We start from the raw sequence: 5521 nt of genomic DNA, 5'->3' as shown, positions 1-5521 counted from the left end.
GTCTTTTTAGCCAAACACAATGTGTTCTACAATGGTTTAACTAGTAAAGACAACTAACAAGGCATCGGGTAATCAATTTATAGTAGAGTTTAAAAAAATAACCACGCATTAATTGCTTACGTGTGGCAGGAAACTAAGAAAAAGGCAACTAGTAAATCGGCAATTGTCTACCCATTGTCTATTGTTTAGTTTACTTTTTTTTTTTTTGCAATTCATTAAATTTTTATTTTCCGTATTAAATTAACTTAAAATGCAATTCAAAAAAATATTAATTTAAATATAAAACATATATTTTCTTAATGAAGATTAGGGAGCGACTTCATTTAAAGACTTATATCATTAAATAGTAAGCTATGTTGTCTAAGAATAAATATGAAATCTTTATATCATGTCTTTGTAAGTTATGAAACTTGTAGTTCTGATCTAAATAACTTAGAGTACAGTTCAGTTACTACTAATTAAACTTTATCAAAATTATTTGAATTTTGATGTTCTACTTTGTTTTCTTTATTATTCGATCAAGTTCCATTTAATAAATTTTAAATTCATACTATACAAGAAAAAAATGAATGGTATTTTTGACAAAGAAGTAAGGTAGCCTTCAATATTTGGCTCATGAATTAAGTAAAAATACGTAAACTAGGGTTTTACTTTTGGTTTATGTAAATTTTTGTAAAAAATATATTTTAATACTTGTATGTGCAGCTTGCAAAGTTTTCATAATCTCCAGCAAATTTAAACTTAAACAAAGGTATAATAACATAGTGAGCTGAATTAAATATATAATACAGCTTTTGACGTTTATAATATTCTAAATGTATAAAAATAACATAGCTCTTTATGTCGGCTATTTTGTTACATTTTTACTCAACAACTTTCATAATGCAAAAACTACTAGTTCACGATCTTTTTGAAGCTAAGTAATTTTATGATAATATACTACTTAATTATAACAAGCTCAAAATTTCAAAAGTTTTGAATAAATTATAAAGTTTTATAAATTTTTATATTTTTATATTTATACATATACTTTTTATATTGCAATTCAGTTTTCCAGATAAAACTTAGAGTTATTTTTGCATACAAAATAAGTTATATATAAGCAAGTTTTAAGCTTGATTGACTCAAAAAATGCAATTAACTTTAATTATGATTTTATAATTCGAAACTACATTCAGTTCAGTGAACATGAAAATAGTTCGATGCTCACAAAAATGGTCAATGAACCTCACTTATAAAAATCTCTTAGTCATCGAAAAAGTTAAAGAACTTTTGCAATACTGTATTTTTCCAACAAGTTTATAATATAAAAATGCATATTAGAAAAGTATATAAGCTAGAGCTATGCAACCATTTGTAATAACACTTAATTGTTTAGTTACATATGGATTGTTTTTAAATAGTAATGAAAAATATTTGATAAATTCTGTAAAATTTTATTATGTATATATCTTTTAATTACATAATGAAAGTTTAGGTAATTAGTTGTTTTGGACAAGGCGTTAAAAGGTATCCAAGTGGTGTGCGACTCGATAACCGAAAGGTTTTTTCTTTGGACAAAACATTTTGAGCGTTTTTTGTCTTTCAATAAACAATATTTATGTTATATTAAGTTTAGAATAACTTTTAAGTTCTAAAAAAATTCCAGTACAGTTAATTAAGAAATTTAAAAAAAAGGTCTTTGTTTGATATTTAATTCGAAACATTTTTCTGCATTCAAACTGCAGATTACAATTTTAAAACTTAAACTTTTTTTTCTAAACTGAGCAGCGCAGTTTACAGGCTATGCAATGCAATACATGAAAGTTACATAAAAGTTTATTTAATTTACGTGACACTAAAAGTTATTTCAACACAAGTTTCAATGCAAGTTAGCAATTTAATGCAGGAAATATGTAGGTAGTAAATTTATTCTATGCAGCTAATTGAGTTTGTTGTTATTAGAAAAAATACTTTAAGGTATGAAGATTTGAAGTGGTTTTTAAAGTTGTTTGCTTAAAACAAAAGAAGTTAAATAAACTTATGAAATTAAAATATAAATATACTGACTAAACTTGTTGTTAACTGGGTTAAAATGCTTACTTCGCTCACTTTATTTAAATTCGTTATCAATTTTAATTAAAATAGCATAAAATTCATTCCTTTAATTGATTAGGGTTTCAGAGATTAAACATGATTGATTAATTTTGAATGACTAATTAACAATATTTGAAACAAAATTTAAATAAAAATAAAAGTTATCAAAATAAATTTGAGTTTAAACCAAGTATCAACAAAACATCAACTAAACTTTAAGTCAGTAAATGATCAAAAAACTAATTCATAAGTTTTGTATACTTACTCGAGTCTTTTCTCCTTTTAAGTATATTATATTATGCATTTGTAATGATTTGGAATTTTTTTCATTAGTAAGTTATGCGAATGAGGTAAAGTAATAATTCAGCAATATATTAATAAGGTGGGTATCTATTTTGCACGAAGGGTCTTTTTTGCACGAATTGACACTTATCTACGATTGTCACCGAGGGAACACTTTTGCAAGGCATCACTTTTGAACGAGTGTCACTTTAGCACAAGGGGATACATTTTCACGGCATCACTTTTGCACAGCGACTCTTTTGCATGCAGAGTCAATTTTGTACGAATGTCCCTTTTGCTTCTCATAGAACTTTAAAATACGAATATTGAGACTAGATATTTACTTATACTCTCTTAGTTTAAAAATTAGCATTAAACAGTTCCTTTAGGAAACTGCATTTTATGTTTATTTTTATTTTAGATATTGTTAAATTCTAATAATATTTATTTAGTTTACGAAGTGTAAATGCATTTAAAATTATTCTTCATAAAACATTTTAGTTTAAAGGAAAAAAAAAAGTTGCCGTGCAAAAAAGTCTTGTCGTGCAAAAGTGTCCCCTCGGATTAAAATGACACTCGTGCATAAGTGTCCACTCATGCAAAAAAAAACCCTTCGTGTAAAAGTGACGCTCGTGCAAAAGTGACCCTATTCCATATTAATAACATCTAAACAATCTTTAACCATTTTTACTAAACTTTTTTTAGTCTATACCTTATCCCTATTTCACCTTTTATTTATACTTAAGAAGTCATAATGTAAAAACAACTAGTTTATGAGCTTTTTAAAGGTAAGAAGTTTCATTCTAATGTACTACTTAAACATAATAAGCTCAGAAAATTTTGAAATGTTTTAAATTAAAGTTTTTTATAATTCAAAAACTAGTTGTATAGTTTTAAATGTTATGACTTTTATCTTTGTATATATATGTACTTTTTATATTGCTATTCATTTTTATAACCGTAAAGCTTAGTTTTTAAAACTTACAAAATAAACTATATTTTAATGAGTTTAAAGCTAGAAGGACTTTAAAATTCAAATAACTAAATTTATGATTTCATAATTCAAAGCTTCATTCAGTTTAGTAAACATGAAAATAGTTCGATGCTCATAAAAATGGTCAATGGACCACACTTTCAAAAATCTCTTGGTCATCGAAAAAAGTGAGAAAACTTTTAAAATATTGTATTTATCAACAAGTTTATTATATAAAAATGCATACTAGAAAATTATATAAGCTATTGCTATGCGACTATTTGTAGATGCACTTAATTATTTAGACTATTTTTTAAAGTAGTTAAAAAAAATATTTGATAAATTCGAAATAAATTTTATTGTATTATCTTTTTATTTATACATGGATTTCAGAACCTTATTTACTATAAAGAGCTTGAATAACTTTATTTACAAAGAATTTTTTAGTATAAATAAATAAACTTATCAAAAATATGTTGATTTTTTTTACTATTTAGTTCAAAAAATATGAATTTCTACATCAAACTACAAAACTTTAAAACTTTTTTTTTTCTAAACTGAGCAGCGCAGTTTACAAGCTTCAGCAATACATGAAAATTACATAAGTTTTTTTTTTTAGTTTACGTGTCACTAAAAGTTATTATGCAAGTTTCAATACAAGTTAGCAACTTAGTGCAGGAAATATGTAGGTAGTAAATTTATTCAATGCAGCTAATCTAGTTTGTTGTTTTTAGAAAAATGCTTTAGGTATAAATCTTTAAAGTAGTTTCAAAAGTTTTTTGCTTAAAATAAAAGAACTTAAAAAAAATTATATGTTAAAAATATAAATATATAATTTAATAATTCTTGTATACCGGATTAAAATATTTATTTCGCTTAATTTGTTCAAATTTGTTATCAAGTTTAGCTAAACCAGCACTAAAGTTATCACTTAATTTTTTTATGGGTTTAGAGATTACACTAAAATCATCGTTCGTTTTACACAAATTATTTACTAGATATTATCTCTCTAACTATATATTTGTAGGTTTCATCTTTATAACTGTTTGTATTAATTAAAAAACAGCTCAATTTACTGAGTAAAAAGCTAATTTGAAAAATGATATTAGTGAGAGTTAGTTTTTCTATTTATAACATCGTTTCGGTTATAGTGGCTAACATACAGTATTTTAGTACACAAATTATATATTTGATAGTTCTTGTAATTTTAACAATTGATTTTGTATTCATTGAACTTCGTTTAATCGAGAAACCCAATCAATTGTTTTGTCTGGTTATTTATAGTAGTAATGATATCTAGCAGTACTAAGTCTAGATAAAGTAATAATTATGTCAAGTCCCAATAGTTAAGTCACACTCAGATTAAGCCCTAAGCGTAAACGTTCTAGGGTAAATGAACAGTTGGATGTTGGGTCACCAACACCCTTTGGTTTTCAAAGCAATCAGTAAAAGGTATACAAAGTTTAATAAACAAATATTCAGTGACTTTTTGAAAACTGAAGACTCGATTTATTGTGTTTTTTAATATGATCAGAAGTGTATGTATAAAAAAATATGTAATCTATCATAATTCAAAGACAAAAAATTAACTGTGATTAGTTATAAAGTTATTCAACTAAAAAACTTAACCTAACACAAGTACTTAAATATATACACTTTGTATTATAGAAGTTAAATTAACTTACATGGTGATCATAAAAAGTGCTTAGTCAAAACACTGGGATAGATTTCATCTTAGATTCAGTAAAAACTCTTAAAAATTGATCAAATTCCACTAAGCCAATTACTAAGTATCTGTACAGTTTTCAAGTTATTATTTGTAATTGTGAATCACATTTTGTGATCTTGACTGGCTAAACTTGGCTAAAGTACAAAAAGTCCTAAAATTTCTGCATGAGTAACTACAATAACAGTGGCTTGGCTAATGTTGGCTAAAGTAGAAATTGTAATAAAAATGTTATCCATTAGTAATAAACAAACAAAATATAAACTTTAGCGAAAAAAGCGTTAACTGGTCAACTGAAATACCTAAGAAAGTTGTTTTTTGACAAAAAGTAATGTTGCTCATTTATCAAGATTTGTAATAGTAATATTACAATTCTTTATAAAGTCAACAATATTTGGTATTTTTATAAGTTAAATTTTTGTAAAGAATCTTACCTCATAATAGGAATATTGTGGTTAATAAAA

This window comes from Thalia democratica, chromosome 7, assembly GCF_965202585.1.
Source record: "Thalia democratica chromosome 7, ktThaDemo2.hap1.1, whole genome shotgun sequence".
NCBI lineage: Eukaryota > Metazoa > Chordata > Thaliacea > Salpida > Salpidae > Thalia > Thalia democratica.
This window is presented reverse-complemented; position numbering follows the sequence as displayed.